Below are 22,166 nucleotides of genomic sequence, written 5' to 3' on the forward strand. Positions count from 1 at the left end.
AAAACAAAGCAACAGGTTAATGTGAACTCACTTTAGACCGAACAAGGATATAAAGGCTTAAAGTGCAGCGAGGGAGCTTAGGCTAGACCCAAGGAAGGAGTGTCCTTCACTGACAAAGACCACAAAATCTGTGTCCTCAAACAGATGGATCCCACAACAGGATCCACATCCACCCACAGGGCTGGTGGAGGGGGTCAGAGGTGAGAGACTGGCCTGGATGACCTTTAGAAGCGCCCCTCCCCACTCTCGTGGCTCTGTCCTCTGTAGCTCTGAGGGGGCCCAGAGGGGCATCTGGGGAGAGAAATTAGTCAGGCGTACTTCCGTGCACTGCTCCCAAGATCCTTCCCTCCTCCGGAACCTTCTTATCCCTCATTTCCTGCTGCTCTCCTCTCACCTCCAAGTGGCTGCCCCAGCCCTGGCCCCAAAGTGGCTTCCTCACTCCCTCCCTGCTGCTCCAGAATTCTCCCAGCAGACCACCCCCAAAGGCCCAGCCCAGTCCCGCCCAGTCTTTGGAGTGCAGCCCTGGGCCTCCCACCCAGTGGAAAGGCAATTAGAGGCTCAAACTGGGAGGGTGCTGAGGTGGGTGCAGGGAGACAGCAGGCCTCGGTGGGCACGATCCCTCACCGGGGTGGTCCTCAGGGAGCCAAGGCCAACTGGATGTGACAGTGTACCCTGGCTGAGGTCAGAGGAGCTCTGGGGCCGCTGCCTCAGGGCTGGAGGCCCCCCTTCTTCAGCGGCTTTGGGGTCCCAGCCTTGCTTTTCCTGGTGGCCTCCTCTGGCTCCCCAGGGAGTGGCCATGGAAGAGGACATGTAGAGGTGCTTAGGGAGAATGGGGTGGGGAGGGTGAATGACTCCCCCCGACACACCCTGGGCTCCCCTCCTCCTCCTCCTCCTCCTGGAGCTCCTGTGCCTTCCCTGGGAGGTCTGGCCAAGGCGAGCCCAGGGATGAGGGGAGGAGGTCATTAATCACCGTTATTTATTATTTCTTATGTAACCCGTGTTATGAAACATGGGACCTTGTACCAGGCACAACTGGGAACATGTGAAAGATGGCCCTACTAGTAAGGGCTTCCTGTGGGCTGAACAGGTAGGCCCAGGAGCCATAGGGCCACCTGCAGAACGGCCTGGAAAGAGGGGTGCAGGCTGGCCCAGGCTCTGGCTGCAGGTAGGCCGGTCCTGCTGTGCTGCCCTGCTATCTCACAGGGCCCTAAAGTAGGAAGAGAGCTGGGTTTGGGGCCCCTCAACCACAACAGGCCTAGATCAGCTCAGGCTCCAGGGTGGCCTGGGTCACAGCTGGAGTTGTCAACATACTGACCCAGGAGGAGATAACATCCAAAGGGCTTGGAGTCCCAGTCGGACAAGGAGGGGAATGTCGCCGGAAAAGATCCCTGGCCCCTAGAGGGATCAAACTAAATGGGACTTTAATAGGTCTCTTCCAGCTCAGATTTCATGGGTAATTGGAAGCAGGTCCTGAGCCGAGCAGAGGGGGCTGGCCCTAGTGGCCTGAGGGGGCTGGGGACTGAGGAGGAGCAAGGGTTGCTGCCTCCCTCCCCTCCGCACATCCCACCCAGGCCTCACGGGGCTTCTGGATCCCCTCTACACTGCTTTGGAAATGCTGCTGTTTTAACTCCTTCAGGGTAAGAACGTGGCTAAGCGGGGAGGGAGAGCCTGAGTCTCGGCTCAGAGTGGGAAAAGAGAAGCATGTCCTGAGCTAGATGTACACTCATTCATTCATTCATTCATTCACTCACTCAACAAATTCACATTGAAAACTGGCAATAGCCCTTTAAGACAGAACCCTTACTTTTTTTTTTTTTTTTAACTACAAAAGAGGCCCACACTTGCTGAAATAAGATTCAAGCGGTATCACAGTATATTAAGTAAAAGTGAAAATTCTCCTCCCCCCCCCACCCATTATCTACCCTCTCCCTGGCTACTCTCATACTCCAGGGGTACCTTCTGTCAACAATTTATTGGATCTCCTTCCAGACCATCTCCACTGCATTCTGCACCGCATCCTGCTGTTTGCACTCAACAGTGCATCATTGATATCCTTCCAAGGCAGTAAGTAGAATGTGGGTATTCCTCACTCCCATTTTAAAGATGAGAACACTGAGGTTCAGAAAGGTTTAGTGGCTGTCCCAGACTGCAGAGCCAGGCCTTGTTCTCATTCTGTCATAGCTTCCAGCCTCTTCCCTGCAGCGGGTGGATATGATGGAGCAGAGAGGCTGGAAAACCCCTAAGTGAGGGCTGGGGTGGGAGAGAGAGCCTGGGAATGAGAAGGAAGCAGTGGGCTAGGAGTGGGCACAGGATCTGCTTGGATGCAGTGGCACCCCTCCTCCAGTGTCTCCCAGGATCCCTCAGGGTCTTCTGTGGCTCTGGGGCCCTAGAGGCCTGGGCTGGACAGGGCTGGTTAGCAGGTAGTGGAGGGGTTTTCAAACCAAACCTATCAAGAGGGAAGGAAAGATGGCATGTCAGCCCCTAAAGTGCCTGCGACACATTCCTCCCCTGGCCTCAAGGGGCATTTCTTGCCTAACACCACTGGTGGGTGCTGGCCACTGCCCCTGCCTGCTGATGCTGACCAGACAGGCCTGTGTTCTCCCTCCAGGACTACCATCCTATATTCCCCTGCTGCCACCGGCTACCATTCCAGCACGTTCACCAGTGCGGGGAGGGAGGCACCCCTTTCCGCAGCCCAGACCCTGAGCAACCAGAACCGGCTCGTAGTCACAGGGCTTAGGGACCCTCTAGGAAGACAGCTGAGGGGACAGGCAGGTGGGAGGCCAGTCCAGCCTGTGGCTCAGCCTGAAGTATAAATAAGACCAGCTCTGAAAATGTTGTGACCCAGAAGCCTCCACACCAGACACCTAGCCTTCCTCCTCCCTGCCTGGGACCTCCAAGGGAGGGAACGCTGGAAGCTGAGAGAACACAGAGGATGGGCAAAGGAAGAAAACATCTAGTGTTCCTTCTGGGCAGACATGGGTTCTTTACACCCGGGCACACGGATGCATGTGCGCACCCATGTGCATGCACACACACTAATGCCGAAAAGGGGAACTTGGCCGAAGTGTAGCACCGCTGCCCCTCGCTTAAGGGATGCTGCCTAGAGGCAGGGGGAATGGACCGGATGGCCTTTGGAGAGCTCGCCATTCCCGAGACTGTCTGGAAAAATGCTCCCACAAGGGCCACCCAGGCCTTGGAAGGAATCACAGAGATTCTCCCACAAGGCAGTCAGGCCAACTGGGGAAGACTGATCCACTCACGCTGCCAATCTCCTCGGCAAACCTGCTCTGTGCCAGGCCCCATGCTGGGCCCCAGAGAACAGACTGCACCTCCCAGGCTCCACTGCACCAGAGCCACTGGGCATATGGGAGAGAGGGTCCCTTCTGGCAAGAGCAGAGCCCATCCCTTCACCCGAGGCTGGCCCATCAGTCACTGAGAGGCTGCCGAGTGGTTCTTAGCGGCGCGCAGGCGGCATCCATCCGGAGTGCAGACCCTCCGCCCCCGCCCCAGCTGGTGTCTGGAGAAGGCCGGAGTCTCCTCTCTGCCCACCACCCACGCCACCCCCACGGTTCTGGCCCTGGCCGGCGGGGGCGCAGAAAGGAAATCACTAAGGAGGATTGAGTGTCAATTCACCAACTAATCGGATCAGCGCGAGCGGCTGCCGCACACGCTGTTCCCTCCCCGGCTCCTCCGCGGGCCCATTACAGCAGCTAATCACCCGGGCGGCGGCGGCGGCGTTAACAACCGTCTGCCCACCAGGCTCCTTCCTGGGGCTTGGCGGAGGGGCTGACCCCTTGCAGCTCTCCTCTCAGAGGAGCAGGAGCGGGAAACTGGATCCCAGCAACAAGCCGGTGGCCGCCGTCCAGGGTAACGCCTGGCTCCTCGCGCTGCTGGCTGGCCTCCTGAGTGTTTGCCCGGCTCCTCTTGCCCCGCGGCCGCCGCCGAGGGCCGGCGAGGACGGCGCGGGGACAGCGCATCCCCTGAGCACCCGAGGCCACCGCTCCCTCCCCGCCGCCGGTGCTTCCCGCGCGGCCCGAGCTGGGGAGGCGGCGCTCCCTGCCAGCCAGAGCAAATTAGGTGCCCGGACGTTGAGGTCTGCTTGGCATTTCCTGTGTTGGCTTTGGCTGACGAGGCCAGGCCAGTGGGCAGCCCTCTTGACCCCAGCCCAGTCCAACAGGCACGTCCCAGACTCTGCAGCCCACAGACTTCTGCTCTGTGCCCCACAGGGAATCCTGTTCCGGAAAAAAAAGATCACCCCTCCCTGCCTGGGTTCCCACTGAGCTGCCTTCCCTTGCCTTGTAGGGTGCTCTGACACCAGAGGCCTGGCCGGCCCCCAACCTGGCTCATCTCAATGCATGTTCCTCAGGCTCGGGCACAGAGCCCACAGAATTTGTGGATCTCCGAGGCTCCCAGGGCTTCCTGGATGTGGTGAGGCCCCTCTGCATCCAGGCTCCCAAGGCTGACGGTCCGCAGGGGGCTCTGATCTCCCCTGATCTCTTCTTCCCATCTGTCTGTGGAAGAATTTCCCCAGTCCAGGGCCTGGCCCCCAGGGAGCCATGAGCAAGGAGGTTGCTCCAGACATTGGCACCAGCTTGGGAACCCATGGGAGCTCCCGTCCTCAACCCCGGAAGGGCCGGCTTCACCTGTGGGCTTCGGCATTGCTGGCTCCTGTTCCTCTGTCCATATTTTCCTTGGCTCGGATTTCTGGGACACCAGATTGTCCAAAACAAGACGACTTCGTGATACTTACTTTCCCAAAGAGCAGAGTCTGTAACACAATCAGGCTCTTTGTGTGCAGTGCAGTCTCCAGCCACCCACTCTCTGGTTGCCCCCCGTCTCTGCCCCAGCCAGGTCCCCTTGGGGGCACGAAGCACTCCTCAATCCCAGTGGCCAGGGGTCTCTGGCTTAGGATTTAGCGAGGCTGAGCAGAGAGGGGAGCCAAACCCCTCCCCACAGACCATCCGTCACTGGTCTACAGCTCTTTCCTTTCTCCTCCCCAGCCCTGGGATGCCAGCATAGCCCCTGTGAGGAAGGAGAAGCAAGAAATCGGGATAGCCTGGGGTTCGAGATGCCCGACTACAAATCCCAGCTCTACTACACACAGCTGTATGCCTCGAGCAAGGTACCAAATGGCTGTGGAACTCAGTTGCCTTGCCAGTAAAGTGGCGACAATAGAGGAACCTCGCTTTACTGGAACCTTACTAGGGCCTTTGGGGCTAGCCTGCAGTAAGCCCCGGTAAAGCGACCATAAATGCAGCTATCTGTCCGCATGGGGTCGGCTGAGCAGTCACTCAGGAGTCTGCAGAGCTGTCCAGGCCCAGCCTAGACCACACCTAGGATAGAGACTCTGCCCCCCTACCCCACTAGTCACTTCTTTGCTCCCAGGCTGGTTCTGTGCTGCCATCTCCCTGAGGAGACTGAAGCCCAGGCTGGCTCTCTCCCGAGCCACTCTGCCCGTGGCCATCAAAAACTTGCCGCCTCAACGGCACAGGCCAGCCTGCCAGGGCAGAGCAGTCTCAGAAGGCATCTGAAGGTGGTTGGGTACCTAGAACCCCTGTTTGGAGCTCCTCACCTTTCCCCAGGGAACACGGAGGCATAGCACACGCATCTTGGTTGCTCAGTGCCAGGTACCAGAACGCTCAGAAATCTGAACGTGTGGTGAACGAAGGAAAAGGCTCTGGATTTCCTATATTGTTTGTGGGAGTAGCGACAGGCGTTTTTCTGACAAGTCTGGGGTGAGAGTTGTCAAGAAGACAGGGGAGTGTTGATCACCTTGACGAGCAATTCCACATCTGGGACCCTCCCTTGGGAACTAATCTGAAATGCCAGAACTCAGAGCGGCAGGAGGGTCTATAAAAATCTCTACAGAGGTGGTTTTTCTCAGCGTCATTTATTTTTATTTTTTATTCTTTTAGATTTTTTTTTAATGCTCACTTATTTTTGAGAGAGAGAGAGAGACAGAGACAGAGACAGCGTGAGCGGCAGAGAGAGAGACAGACACACAATCCAAAGCAGGCTCCACGCTCCCAGCTGTCAGCACAGACACTGACGCGGGGCTCGAACTCATGAACCACGAGATCATGACCTGAGCCGAAGTTGGACGCCTACAACCGAGACACCCAGGAACCCCTCTCAGTGTCACTTATAATAGCAAACAAACAAAGAAGATACTTCAGTAGCCAACGGTTGGAGACTGGATAAATCTATTATGCTATACCTATGCACACAGGGAATTAAAGAGTAAGCACTAAAGATTAGGTTTAGGGAAAATTTTTAATGACGTGGTAACATCTGAGTAAAAAAAATCAGGATATCTAACTGCTGACAAAGTATAATCTTAATTATGTGAAAAAATATGTTCTGAGTACATACACAAAATTTGATATATATATATATATATACACATATATAACATATAATTATATGTATAATATATAATAATTACTTATACATATATATAAATTATATATATATAATATAAAAGGGCATATTATGCTGCCTTAAAAAGGGATGAATTCTGGCACCTGCTACAACATGGACAAGCCCTGAAGACATTATGTTAAGTGAAATATGCCAGACAGAAATGTACAAAGATTGTATGGTTCCACCTTATATGAGGCCCCTAGAAAAGAGTCAAACACCTAGAGACAGAAAGTAGAAGGGTACTTGCCAGGGCCTGGGGAGGATGGACAGTGATTTTTTAATGGGCACAAAGTTTCAGTTTGGGAAGATAAAAAGTTCTGGAGATGGTGATGGTTGTACAAGAATGAGAATGTACTTAACACTGCTGAACTGTACACTTAAAAATGATAAAAATGATAAATGTTATGTACATTTTATCACAATAAAAAAAAAGAGGTCATAGAGAAATACATCAAATGTTCTTAATGAGTATTTTTGAGTGAAGGGATTATGGGTGACCTTTGTTCTTTTTAGTTTCCAACATTTGCCCCTAGTAAATGAGATATTTTGTTTTGTTTGTTGTTTGTTTTAAGGAAGCTTGCTTCAGCATCTCCCAGATGTGCGGGGGTGGGGAGGGGGAGAGGTTCGGTCCAGCTGCAGCTGGACACAGGGGAGAAGCACAGCGTGCTGGGGGGAGGGCTGGCTCAGAGAAGGCTTGGGGTCCGCCCAAGTTCTCGCTCCCCTGCTGGCTGGCCTAATTCTCTGTCTCCCGCCCCCCACCCCCACCCCTCCAGCCTTGCCTCGGGGCCTCTCCGCAGGCATGGCGCACTGACTAGCCTGAAGGGGCCGTCCCAGCTCTAGTGGGAATTCGGGCTCGGGGCTTTCTCAGACGGTCAGTACCCTTGCCGCCTTCCCGCTGCCGCTCCGCCCCAGCCCAGCTGCAAAAACAACAGCCCATACTCCAAGCCCTGTTATTGCAGCCCAGAGTGGAGCCTCAGTGTGCAGCGGAAGGAGTGGGGATGGGGCCTGCCAGTCCCAAAGAGACCTTGGGGCAGGGGTGCTCTCGGGAGGTTGGAGGGTCCCCTCCTGATCCCTGGGGAAACCTGACTCCCAGGTGTGAGGAGAAGGGGCTTGGGGAGGCCTGAGGGCCTGGGGGCCTGAGAGCCAACTCTGCCAGTGGCCTCCCTGGCTCCTTGGGGACTGCGGGGTGGGGAGAGGTAGAGGGGAGGAAGTCAAGCCACTTGGGAACCCGCTGAACCAAGCCGAGCCAAGCCGTGGGCAGGAGGCGGCACCACCGTGGCTCCCAGGCAGGCCAGGGCCAAGGCTTTCCCACGGGGTGCAACTGGCCACTGGGCTCTACGGAGCCATCCACCCAGGCTAGGGACTGGGAGCCCTGGGAGTTTTCCATGCAGTCTTCCCTTCAGGGCAGAGGGACTGGTGGGCATATCTGGAACTTATCAGGGCCATTCCAGGTATGGGCTGGGCACCCCAGCAAGGCTGGGGTACAGCTCTCAGAGGCCTGCTACTCAGCTTTCTCAGCACCCACTCCAGCCTCATCCATTGGCTCCTTACTCACGTGACAGAGCAATGACACAGGGCTCATATCCCTAAGAACCTAAGGGGCCTCAGAGGCTGTTGGAAGCCCAGCACCTTTTTGACCCCTAAAGGCCACTCCTGCCACTCTAATATGAGGGTTGTGGACGGTGTGGCATTAGGAGGCACTGGGAGGTCTCCAGAGACAGATAAACCCGGGCTAGAACCTCAGCTCTGTCCCACTAGCTGTATGACTGGACATGTTCCTTAACCTCTCCAAGCCTTGGCTTCCTCCACTGTAGTGGTGGAAGGTTTAGATGCAACATATATAGTTTCTGGCACAATGTAAATGCTTATTAAGGGGAAGACACTGTAATGCTCAATACACAAGCCCCCAAAAATGAAATTAGCTGAGACTGGAAAGAACTTTCTGATCTCAATGGTCAACTTAGTTCTTCTGACCCATGGCACTCTGCCCAACGTAGACGGCACACTTGAGGAGCCCCCTTTTCTTTTTCCACTCTGGTTAGGAACCAGTTAAGCAAACTACCCTCTGAAGTTAGACAATGACTGTCTGTTGTTAAGGATGTTGTGGGCCACAGGCATCAAACCAGGGATAGAAACTATTTCAGGCAAGGAGAGGATCCAGATGGAAGAGGGTGAGCCTCTGGCTTCTCAACGCCACCAGCATCCTCTGTCTGTAGGTTAGTCACTGTGTGTCACTTATGCACCAAGAAGCGGCAGGAAGCTGTCAGATTGAGGGTCCAGGCTTCCTGACTGGGATTTAGCCTCATATAAGGTCTGTCGCTGTTCTGAAATGCTCTCAGGTAGTTACAATAACTCATTTACTCTTGAAAGAGAGGAGTTATAGAAATAAAAGCTGGTGTTATTTTTATTTGGATTATCTGGCCTTTAAAATACAACCAGATCTGTATTAAGTACATTAGAATCACCTTTTAGGGAGATTTTAAAAAATTCTCTCAAAATTTTTAGGTAATGGTAACCCAGACCTACTACTTTAAAGATCAGTAGTGGCAAAGTGTCTCTAAATCTTTAAGATCACTACCATTCATCAGATGTCATTGTTCTTATCATCTCCACTGACAGACACGATAACCCAGCTTGGGAGGGGCGGACCTGTGATCTGAACTGAGATTCATAGGACTTCCAAGCCCAAAAGTGCATGCATTCATTCATTCATTCATTCAGGGAGGGTGGGGGAAGAGCTGAGGGAGGGAGAGAGAGAGAATCTTCAGCAAATTCCACACCCAGCACAGAGCCCAACTTGGGGTTCGATCTCATGACTGTGAGATCATGACCTGAGCCAAAATCAAGAGTTGGATGCTCAACCGACTGAGCCACCAGGCGTCCCCAAGCCCAAGCTTCTAAATAGTTTAACATAACATGAAAGGACAACTAGCCAGTGGGCATTAGTCTCCACATTTTTTTTCCGGAATCACAGACTATTTGTTTTGTCTACCTATGTGCTCGGTACTATTCTCACTAATGACAGACCTATCGATTGTGGTATAACTGATCGCTTGATCAGAACCAGCTCACTTCACAGGGCTCTTTAGAGACCAAAGGGGAGAAGGAGTACGAAAATCTTTACATTTTTAAAAATGTTTATTTATTTTGAGCACAAGCAGGGGAGGGGGCAGAAAGTGAAGGAGACACAGAATCTGAAGCAGGCTTCAGGCTCTGGGCTGACAGCACAGAGGCAGACACGGGGCTCGAACCCACGAACTCTGAGATCATGACTTGATCTAAAGTCAGGCACTTAACCGACTGAGCCACCCATGCACCCCAGGAATACGAAAATCTTAACAGGCAAAACCCTCCTTCTGGGGAGCCTGGGTGACTCAGTCAGTTAAGTGTCTGACTCTTGTCTTTGGCTCAGATCATTATCTCACTGTTTATGGGATGGAGCCCCACATCTGGCACCAAGCTCACAGGACAGAGCCTGCTTGGGATTCTCTCTCTCTCTGCCCCTTCCCCACTCGCGCGCTCTCTCTCTCAAAATAAATAAACTTAAAAAAATAAATAAAAGGCACAATCCTCTAAGTTTAAAGGATGATGCTGTTTTATTATTGAGTTTCCCCTAGTACAGGGGCTATCTTCCAATATGCAGTCTGGTGTTTGGTATGAAAAGATGTTCAACAAATATTCGTCATTTACTGTATACGTTGCCCCATGAAGACCAAGTGTTAATACACGGTCCTAATAACAATAGGGTACTATTTTTTTCTAATCACATGCCCTGGTACCATTATCTGTGTTTGTCATTAGAATTTTCCTCTAAATTCCTAGCAACTGACCAGTTCAAGTGGGAGGGAATCTCATGAACACAGCCGGATTCCACTAAAATATAAATCTACATTTAGACCCAGAATAGCTTCTAGTTTAGCGGCATCAATCAAATAATGTCTGAGAATTGGGTTGGGCTCCTTGGAGAACAAAAGAGAAGCTTAGTCAAGCCTCCGGCAACTCAAAAAGTTAAACCAAAGGGGGACTTGCTGAGAAGTCCAAGGATGGCTCTACCTTAAAGCATGGCTAGGCCTACAGGCCTCCATCGGTTCATTTCAAATCATCAGCTCTTTTGCCCTTTCTCTCTCACTCTAGGACTTGCCTCTGTTCACTTCTCTTGGAGCAGTTGCCTGACTTTCTCCTGCAGACAGTCCTCCTCCATGAAACAGGAAAGTTGGACACCAACAGTCCTCAGCCAATCTCCTCATAGCGGATGATCTAAAGGACAGAAACCTACTTTCCTCTGGGGTCCATATGGCAAATCCCAGGGAAGGACTCAAAGGCTTTGTGCAAATAGATGGCATGGAATTGGGGTGACTGCACAGACCTGGGTGGTGTGCCTTCTCTGCGGCCAGGAGGCCCTGAGATTGACAGTTCCACCTGAATGACACGAGATGAGGGAGAGTTCCCAAAGGAAAGGGGGTGCAGGGCAGACAAAAACAACAGGTGCCCCTGACAATAGCACTTGTTCTCAGGTTGCGTAGAGACATGACTTATCCACCAGAACAATCAGAAAAGGATAAAAACAGTAGTGCACTCGCATGCCGAAGTGTTGAGTCAAAGCCCTTCAGGAAAAGGAAGTGATCTGATGGCCTAAAGGAGATTCTTTAGAACAGGAGAAAGACACAAATATTTTGGTCAGCCTCCCTCCCTACAGTTGAGAATTATCATCATAATCACCCTATTCTCCAAATTAAGCTCAGAAACTATGATTCGATAATTCTGCAGGCAATTAGCCAGAATATTTGAAATTGGGACACTCTGGGAAAATCTAGAAGATCTGGTGAACACAATCATATTCCTGGTTGAGAGAATGGGCCTGATGAAGGATTTATTTTTCTTACAAATAACTTTTTTTCTGATTACAAATGGGAGGTGTTTACTGTAGAAATTTTGGAAAATACAGAACACAAATGAACATGAAAACCACTCTTGTGTTTGTTAGGATTGGGTGTGACTACGAATGATGGAAACCTCAAGATAACAGTGGCTCAAATAAGAATGAAGTTTATTTTGCTTGCTGCTACATGAAGTTCAAAAGTCCAGGCTGGTATGATAGTTTTGCTCCACAGAGGCCTCAGGGTGCCCAGGCCCCTTCCAGCTCACTACTCTGCCATGCCTGCAGCGTGGCCTGAATCCTCATTATCTAGGCTGACAGAGCAGAAAAGTAGCCAGAAAGAGAAAGGGATAAAGAGGCCAAGGGACACATGCCAGCTATCTCCCAGGCAAGGTTCTCAGAAGCAGCGACACAACGCTTCCACACCAGCCCCACGGTAATGACCGGGTTTTGGGGTGATGGTGGGGTTCGGAGCCAATGGCCAAGAAAGAATTCTTGAAGACGTCTTTGGTGCAAGGAGGTGATCTTATTAAAGCGTAGGGACAGGACCTGGGGGCAGAAAGAGCTGCACTGGGGTTGTAAAGAGTGACTGGTTGTATACTATGGGGTTAGGAGAGGTAAAGTCAAGGGAAAGTTTCTTAAAGGGATTTTCATATGCTAAAGAAGACTCACAGATTACTGAAGGCCTAGCTATTGTCAAACTAAAGTTGTTTTTCCCTCCAGTAAAGTAGCAAAGCATTAATATGAAGACAGTAGGGAGTTCCGGAGATTAGCCTATTGATAAGATTGCTTTTTGTTTTTGTTTTTGTTTTTTGGTAATTTACTAAGATATTTGTAAACTGATGGAGACTCCTGTCCTGGATGACTGTGACTTTTATCAGTTAACCATTGGTTTTCTTTCCCTTTCATGTCCGAGGAATATCACACGTATCCCACCTGGGGTGGGGGGTGGGGGGTGTTCTTAGCTTGTGCTTTGTCCTCAGCTTGCCTTATGCTCCCTCATCAGTAAGAATGCGGTCACATGGCCGCATCTACCTGCTGGGGAGACCAGGAGATGTAGTCTTTATTCTGGGTAGCTATTTGCAGAACCAAAACTCTACTACTATAGATTGGTGGTTTGTGAGGCAATTAGGGGTCTCTAATAAACCTGTAGTCATACTATCCAGAGAGAGCCACAGTTAATATCTTGGTATATGTCACACAAATATCCACACACACACCCATACCTGTATGTATGTATACACAAACATATATGTATATACACAAATATATGATGTACATATGTGTGTATATATAGGTGTGCGTATGTGTGTATGTGTGTATATATATATATATATATATATATGAATAACATACAAATATTTAAAAAAATTTTTAACGGTTATTAATTTTGAGAGACAGAGAGACAGAAACAGAGCGCTAGCGGGGGAGGAGCAGAGAGAGAGAGACACACACAAAGAATCCGAAGCAAGCTCCAGGCTCTGAGCTGTCAGCACAGAGCCCCATGTGGGGCTCAAACTCGTGAACCATGAGATCATGACCTGAGCTGGTCAGACACCCAGGCGCCCCTAACATATAAATATTTTTAAGTGAAATTGAGAGCCTACCAAATACACTACTTTTGCGTCTTGCTTTTTTTGAAAAATTGTATTTTAGCACTGAGTCATTTAATAATTAGAGCAATGTAACATAATCCATTATAATTTTCTTTTAAAGATTTTATTTTTAAACAATCTCTACACCCAATGTAGGGCTAGAACTCACAACCCCAAGATGAAGAGTCGTGTGCTCCACTGAGTCAGCCAGGTGCCCTTATAATTTTCTTTTCTTTTTTTCAAATTTATTTTTATTTATTTATTTTAAAATAGGCTCCATGTCCAATGTGGGCCTTGAACTCACGACCCTGAGATCAAGAGTCACATGCTGTACCAAATGAGTCAGCCAGGCACCACTTTTATTTATTTTTTGATAATTTTTTATTATATTTTTTTCTTTTTTTTAAGTTTATTTATTTATTTTGACAGAAAGAGAGAGGAGCATGAGCAGGGGAGGGGCAGAGACAGAGGAAGAAAGAGAGAGAGAGAGAGAGAGAGAGAGAGAGAGAGCCAGTCCCAAGCAGGTCCTGCACTGTCAGCGTGGAGCCCCATGTGGAGTTCCAACCCACAAACCGTGAAATCATGACCTGAACTGAAATCAAGAGTTGGATGCTCAACTGAGCCACCCAGGTGCCCCATTATTATAATTTTCTTTAAAAAATTCTTTTTTAATATTTATTTTTGAGAGAGACAGAGACAGAATGTGAACAGGGGTGGGGCAGAGAGAGAGAGAGGGAGACAGAATCTGAAGCAGGCTCCAGGCTCTGAGCTGTCAGCACAGAGTCAGATGCGGGGCTCAAACCCATGAATGGGGAGATCATGAACCTGAGCTGAAATCAGACATTCAACTGACTGAGCCACCCAGGAACCCCATTATAATCTTTTTTTTTAATTTTTAAAAATTTTTTAACATTTATTCATTTTTGAAAGGCAGAGAGAGACAGAGCATGAACGGGGGAAGGGGCAGAGAGAGAGGGAGACACAGAATCCAAAGCAGGCTCCAGGCTCCGAGCTGTCAGCACAGAGCCCGACGCGGGGCTCGAACTCATGGACCGCGAGATCACGACCTGAGCCGAAGTCGGCCGCTTAACCGACTGAGCCACCCAGGCGCCCCTATAATCTTTTTTTAAACAGATATTTTTATTTTATAAATCCTGGTGTATAAAGTTTTTGTTAAACTATTTATTTCAAGATAATTGGCGATTTCATAGGAGACTGAAAGGAATGTACACCAAAGTCCCATGCACCCTTCCCCCTGCCTCCTCTGATGGCAACAACTCAAACAACTATGGTACTGGATCAAAACCAAAATATTGACATTGATATAATCCATAGTTTTAGATTTCACCAGTTACACACGTACTCGTGTGTGTGTGTATGTGTGTGTGTGTAGCTCTATGAAATGTTATCATGTGTAGCCTTGCATAATCATCCCCACAAGATGAAGAGACTCAAGTATACTATCCTTTGTGTCACTCCTTCATAGCTACCCCCATCCCATGCCCCCACCCAACTCTAACCCCTGGCAATTACTAATCCATTCTTCATCTCTCTATATATGTTATTCCACGAGTGCTACATAAACGGAATTATGCTTTATGTATACTTTTAAGATTGGCTTTTTTCACTCAGCATAAGTTCCTTGAGTTTCATTTAAGTTGTTGGAGATATCAATAGTTTATTCCTTTTTATTGCCAAACCATATCCCATGCTATGGATTTGCCCCAGTTTGTTTAAACACTAACTAATGGAAGGACATTTAGGAAGTTTCTAGTTTTTGGCTATTATGAATAAAGCTACTATGAACATTCATGCTATTTAGATACAAGTGCTCATTTCTCTGGGATGAATGACCAAGAGTGCAATTGCTGGGTTGTATTATAAATCCATTTTTAGTTTTGAAAGGAATTGCCAAACTATCTTCCAGAGTGACTGTAGGAACTCCACTTTTTAAACTTAACAATATGTTGTCAATAATTCTTATCATTAAGTATTTCTTATGTCATTAAATATTCTTCTAAAACATGTATGGCAATACATAATTTCCAAACCAATTTTTAAATTTTGGCTATTTAGGAATATTTCTGATTTTATGTTATAAATAATAAAGTAAAAAGTGTTATTGTGGATAAATCTTTGGGCCTATTTCTGATTACCTCCCTAGGATAAATTTCTAGACTTAAACATACCAATTTAAAAAGCATGAATGAACATTTTATTTTTTTTTTTAACGTTTATTTATTTTTGGGACAGAGAGAGACAGAGCATGAACGGGGGAGGGGCAGAGAGAGAGGGAGACACAGAATTGGAAACAGGCTCCAGGCTCTGAGCCATCAGCCCAGAGCCTGACGCGGGGCTCGAACTCCCTGACCGCGAGATCGTGACCTGGCTGAAGTCGGACGCTTAACCGACTGCGCCACCCAGGCGCCCCTGAATGAACATTTTAAAGTCTTTTGCTACGTTTTTTTTTTTTCCAAATTGTCCTACTGAAAGCTGTTTCAATTTAAAATCCCACAGAAAGAGGGGCACCTGGGTGGCTCAGTCGGTTAAGCGTCCGACTTTGGCTCAGGTCATGATCTCACAGTCCGTGAGTTCGAGCCCTGCATCGGGCTCTGTGCTGACAGCTCAGAGCCTGGAGCCTGTTTCAGATTCTGTGTCTCCCTCTCTCTCTCTGACCCTCTCTCATTCATGCACTGTCTCTCTCTGTCTCAAAAATAAATAAACGTTAAAAAAAATAAAAGAATAAATAAGATAAAATAAAATCCCACAGAAATATGTGAGAATTGGGCAAAGTTTTTAAAACTACTAATATTGCAACACAAATTACAAATGATTGGAATCTTTAATATATAAACACACCTTACAAATTAACCAGAAAAAGATTAAATACCCAATATCAAGATGATTTGGGCTGTGACAGAAAACTCCATTCAAAATTTTATAGAGAAATGTACCATTTCATATAATAAGAAGTCTAAAGTTAGGGCAACTTCTGGATTTGTCGATTTCACACAACAACTTTAATAAAAAACACCATAGTACATAGACTAACAGGATAAGCACTGAAGCTATACTGTTGGATTAACATCTCAACTCTTCCACTTACTGGGTGTGTGACACTAAGCAAGTTACTTATCCTATTTATGCCTCAGATTCCTGTTTTGAAAATGGTTATATTAGTAGTATTTATCTCATAGGACTGCTGAAAGGATGACAAGAGTTTATATATGTAAAATATCCATTAAGTGTTGATATTTTCAAGACCTTAGGTTCTTCCTGTTCTTCCGTTCTGACATCTTGGCGTGTTAACTTAATCCTCATTCTTGAGACTTCATGGTCATTTAAGATAGCTGCAGTAATTCTAGGCATCATATTTCAGACAATCAAGAGACTAAAGAGACTAAGGAGTCTTCTCCGTTACTTAAAAACAAAGAAACCTTTCCAGGGAGTCCCAAACAGATCTCCCTCATATTCTGCTGGCTAGAAAATGGGTTACCCAGCACCAACCTATAGAAGAAAGAAAGAAAGAAAGAAAGAAAGAAAGAAAGAAAGAAAGAAAGAAGAAAGAAAGAAAGAAAGAAAGAAAGAAAGAGGAAGGAAAGGAAGGAAGGAAGGAAGGAAGGAAGGAAGGAAGGAAGGAAGGAAGGAAGAAAGAAAGAAAGAAAGAAAGAAAGAAAGAAAGAAAGAAAGAAAGAAAGAAAGAAAGAAAAAGAATGGAATTGCGATGATTGGCTTAGGCCAATCAGGATTTACTCATAAGCTAAAACCACTTTCCCTGTGGATAGAAACCAAAGAAAATCAGGCCTTTTAACAAACAAGAAGAAAGAAATGGGTGTCAGGTAGACAACCAGAATGTCTGTCATGTATCATATTAGAAAAATGGGCAAATCATATGCATTGAAACATGAAAAAAATGTTCATCTATATTAATGAGCAAAGAAATGCAAACTAAAAGGAGTTTTGTATTTTCTCTATTCATTTGACAATGATGAAAAAGAATGATAATCATCTACAACAGTAAAAATTCAATGTACCTAGGAATAATCTTACACAAGATGTGCAAGTCATATATGGAGAAAACTACAAAATTTTACTAAACAACATTAAAGAAGACCTAAATAAATGAAGATATATACCATACCCATAGATAGGAAGACTCAGTATCTTAAAGATGCCAATTCTCCTCAAATTAATTTAGAGATTCAAAGTAATTCCATGCAAAATCTTTAGAGGTTGCTTTTTTTTTTTTTTTTTTTTTGAGGAATAGACAAATTGTTTCTAAAATATATATGAAAGAACAAACACCTAAAACTAGTTAAGAACCTTTTAAAGAAAGAAATATTGCAAGGGAATTTTTCTTACCATAGAGCAAGACTTTTTATAAAATAAGACAAAAATGTGATATTAGGTCAGGGATATGCAAATTTAGCAATGGAACAAAATACAAAGCCCTCAAACAGACTCACACATTATAGATACTTGATATATTAGAGTGGTAGCATTGAAAATCAAGGGAAAAAGAATGGAAAAAGAAAATAAAATTGGATTCCCACCTTACTCCTTACATAGAAAACTTATGTGTAAATCCTTTTTTAAAATATTTATTTATTTTGAGAGAGAGGCAGAGAGAGAGGGAGAGAGACAGAATCCCAAGCAGGGTCTGTGCTGTCAGTGAAGAGCCTGATGAGGGGCTCTATCTCATGAACTTTGAGATCACGACCTGAGCCAAAATCAAAAGTCAGACCCTCATCTGTCTAAGCCACCCAGGCACTCCCAAAACTTACATGTAAATCTAAAATTTTAACTTATTTAGAAGAAAAAAAGTAAGAGATCATCTTCAAGCCTTTAAATTAGGGAAGGGTTTTTGTTTTGTTTTGTTTTGTTTTTGAGGGAGAGAGAGCAAGCAAGTAGGGGAGAGGCAGGGTGGGGGGGGGGGAATCCCAAGCAGGCTCTGCACTGTCAGCACAGAGCCCAATACAGGGCTTGATGTCACAAACCATGAGATCATGACCTGAGCCCAAATCAAGAGTTGAATGCTTAAGCGACTGAGCCACCCAGGCACCCCAGGGAAGGAGTTTTAAAATAAAATATGAAAAGCATTAACTACCTAAGACAAGGTTGATGCATTTGACCATATTTAAAATTGAGAACTCTGTTGAAAGACATCTCAAAGTGAGTGAAACAACAAGCCATGAACTGAGAGAAGATATTTATAAAACAACTGAAAAAGATTAGTATTCAAGATATATAAGAAACTCCTACGAGCCCATTTTAAAAAGATTTTTAAGAAAGTAGGCAAGAGACACAAACAGGTATTTCACAAAGGAGAAAGAAAAATACACGTCCAAGAAACATATGAAAAAATGAACAACCTCATTGGTAATCAGGAAAACAAATTAAGATCATAATGATGCATCCTTTTATATCCACCTGATTCTCCCCAAATAAAATAACTGGTAGTACCAAGTGTTGCTAATAAGGTAGATCAGTTGGAACTCTTTAAGTCCTACTGGAGAGAGCATTCGTTGATTTTTTTTTTTATTAAAAAAAATTTTTTTTTAATGTTTATTTATTTCTGAGGCAGAGACAGACAGACAGAGCATGAACGGGGGAGGGTCAGAGAGAGAGGGAGACACAGAATCTGAAACAGGCTCCAGGCTCTGAGCTGTCAGCACTGAGCCTGAGGCGGGGCTCGAACTCACAAACCATGAGATCATGACCTGAGCCGAAGTGGGTCGCTCAACCCACTGAGCCACCCAGGCGCCCTGAAGATTTTGTCTTTTAAGCTTTTATTTTTTAGTAATCTCTACACCCAACGTGGGGCTCGAATGTACAACCCCAAGATCAAGAGTTGCATGCTCTACCAACTGAGCCACCCAGGCGCCCCGAGCATTCATTGATTTAACCACTTTGGAAGACTAGCGCTATTTGTAAAGTTGAATATTCACACAGTCTATGCTCTAGCTGTTCCACTTGCAGGCCAAAACATACACAAGAATATTTATAGTTTATAGTCTCTCACTCCCCTAAAAAAGACTGGAAACACCCCAAATATCCGTTGAAAGAAAATGAATACATAGATTATGGTATGGTCACATGATGGGATACTAGGCAGCGTTGCTAATGAAAGAACTGCAGATACACGTAACTACATCCATTTTAGGAATGTCGTATCAAATGAAAAGAGCAAGTTGTAGCAAATTACATTATAATGTCATCTGCAAAAAAGTTAAAATCAGGTTGAACTAAACAATATGTTGTTTAGGGATTATAAATATACATTTTTTTAATAAAACAAAGCAATACCAATCAAAATTCAGTGGTTATCCTTGGGTATGGGAGAAGACAGAGAAACGGGGTAAGAGTACACACATCGTCGACATGGTATAGGCAGTGTTTTAGGATTTTTTTTTTTTCAACGTTTTACTTATTTTTGGGACAGAGAGAGACAGAGCATGAACGGGGGAGGGGCAGAGAGAGAGGGAGACACAGAATCGGAAACAGGCTCCAGGCTCTGAGCCATCAGCCCAGAGCCCGACGCGGGGCTCGAACTCACGAACCGCGAGATCGTGACCTGGCTGAAGTCGGACGCTTAACCGACTGCGCCACCCAGGCGCCCCCTAGGATTTTTTAAAATATATATCACATACTTTTTAAAATTGTGGTTAAAATACAGGTAACATAAAATTTACCTAAGTCCTTTAAGTGTGCATCTCAGTGGCATTAATGTACATCCATCCTCCACCATCCATCTCGAGAACTGTTATCCTGTTGTAAAACCAAAATTCTGTACCCATTAAATAATAACTTAGGCCCCCATCCCACCCCTGAAAACCACCATTCTACTTATATTTAAGAATTTTAGTTTTGGGGGCGCCTGGGTGGCTCAGTCGGTTAAGCGTCTGACTTCAGCTCAGGTCATGATCTCACACTCCGTGAGTTTGAGCCCCGCGTCCGGCTCTGTGCTGACAGCTCAGAGCCTGGAGCCTGCTTTGGATTCTGTGTCTCCCCCTCTCTTTGCCCCTCCCCTGCTCATGCTCTGTATCTCTCTGTCTCAGAAATAAATAAAAACATTTAAAAAAACTAAAAAAAAAAAAAAAAAGAATTTTAGTTTTTAATTTGGGAGATGAGTTCATGCATGTTCATTTTGTCATGCTTCATAACTTGCATATATATATATATTTAGACATGCTTTATCATGTCTGTGTTGTAGCATGGTAGTTTCATATATACATACATACACACACACACACATATATATAACACACAACATATTTCTTTTGTATGTATACAATAGTATATGCCTTATTTTTTAATGGCTTGATGCCTGGAAAAATAAAGAACGACAATATCCAAAATTGGCCAGATCATGATAAGTGATATCATGATAAGTGATAACAAGCATGTAAATTGGTACAATTTTTAGGACAGTTTAAACTTAACACAAATAGGGGTGCCTGGGTGGCTCAGTCAGTTAAGCGTCTGACTTTGGCTCAGGTCATGATCTCGCAGTCCATGAGTTCGAGCCCCGCATCAGGCTCTGTGCTGACAGCTCAGAGCCTGGAGCCCGTTTCAGATTCTGTGTCTCCCTCTTTCTCTGCCCCTCCCATGTTCATTCTCTGTCTCAAAAATAAATAAGCATTAAAAAAATTTTTTTTAACTTAACACAAATAAAATTGACAAATATATTATGGCTTTTGGGAGTTATGGTGTTTCAATTTTGGTTTCTAATTATTCATTGCTAGTATATAGAAACAAGATTCATTTTTGCGTGTTGTCCTTACATCCTTGCTAAATTCACTTATTCACTCTTGGGTTTTTTTGGTCATTGTTGATTATTTGGATTTTCTGTGTGGACAATGATGTCTTCTGTGAATAGGAGCAGTTTTCTCTCTTTCTAGTCTGTATGTTTTTAAACTTTCTTTCTCTTACCTTATTGCACTGCCTAGAACTTTGACTATAATATTAAATAGGAGTTGTGAGAGTGGACATCCTTGCCTTGTTTCTGATCTTAGAAAGAAAGCAGTCTTTCACCTTAAAGTATGATGTTAAGTGCAGGCTCTTATGGATATTCTTTAGCAAGTTGAAGAAGTTCCCTTCTATTCCTAGTTCTCTGAGAGTTATTTTTTTTTTTAATTCAATGGCTGTTGAATTTTGTCAAATGCTTCTTGAATCAATAGATCTGATCATGTGGTTTCACTTTTTATATTGTTAATATGGTTGTTAAATAATGATTAATTTTCAAACATTAAAAGAGCTTTGCATCCCGGGTTTAAATTCTATTTGGTAATTATTAATCTTTTTATTCATTGCTGGATTTGATTTGTTAATATTTTGTTACAGATTCTGCATCTGTGTGAGGGATACTGGTCTGTAGTTTTCTTGTACTCTCTTTGTCTGATTTTGGTATTGATGTATCTTTTTGGATGGAAATATGTCAAATGTAACAAATGTCTTAAGAAAATGAGTTTGCCCTGAGATCCTAAGAACTTATCTTAAGGAAACAGAGCTTCTCATGACACGCAGACTTTAGATTCAGATAGTCGGTAGATTTGAACACGAATGCGTCCCCTTACCAACTGCTTGAATTTTGTGGCCGTTTTCTATCCTGTAAAATGCGGATAAGAGGACCTACCTCACAGATTGCAGTAGATAATTCACACACAGTGCCCAACACAGAGTAAACTTGAAGTCAATAATAGCTCTTGGTATTATGTTATACTCTCTAGCCTATCTGGAAGGACATCATCTTTGCTCCCATATAAAGCTCCCACTTTGAACCTCCTTATTGGTGAGTATTCGGTCTCTTCATCCCTGATCCCTGCTTCACAATAAGTGTGTGAGGCGATGGGAATGCAAAGGTAAAAAAGGTATGGTCCCTGCTCTCAGGGAGCTGAATCTATTAGACACAGGTGCAAACGAACCAGTTTTATGCAGTGTAACAGCATTATAATAGAGCGTCTGCCCTAGGTGTAGCGGGTCCCGGACGCGCACTCTCAGCGCGAGTCAGAACAGCTGGTGGTCACTGGAGCTTAGGGATCAGGAGGGAGGGCGGGTGGCAACTTTCACAGCACAGCCTCGGGTCGTTGTGGGGAGTGGGAGCGCCGAGACCAGCTGTTTCCATAGCAACAGAACTAGCCACCCTCGCGGGGCCTCCCAGCTCACCTCTGTCCAACTTCGTAGGAGCTGCGAACGGCCACTTCCGTTCCTCCAGCCTCGGAGGCTCGCGGACGCTCCGCCGTAAATGAGCAACTCGAGTTCCTAGTCTC

At 46.0% G+C, this 22,166-nt stretch overlaps 1 protein-coding gene across 3 annotated transcripts in view; it reads right to left on the reverse strand.

The window, feature by feature from the left end:
* Positions 1–22,149, reverse strand: part of PGF (placental growth factor) — a 51,530-nt gene extending 29,381 nt beyond the window's left edge. For all 3 annotated transcript variants that reach the window (XM_045451530.1, XM_045451529.1, XM_045451527.1), the window contains exons 1-2: positions 22,063–22,149; positions 19,590–19,665 (exon numbers count right to left, since the gene is read on the reverse strand). The gene's annotated coding sequence lies outside the window, so the exon portion shown is untranslated. The remainder of the gene's footprint in view (positions 1–19,589; positions 19,666–22,062) is intronic.
* Positions 22,150–22,166: the final 17 nt, after the last annotated feature.

This window comes from Leopardus geoffroyi, chromosome B3 (assembly GCF_018350155.1).
Source record: "Leopardus geoffroyi isolate Oge1 chromosome B3, O.geoffroyi_Oge1_pat1.0, whole genome shotgun sequence".
Taxonomy (NCBI): domain Eukaryota; kingdom Metazoa; phylum Chordata; class Mammalia; order Carnivora; family Felidae; genus Leopardus; species Leopardus geoffroyi.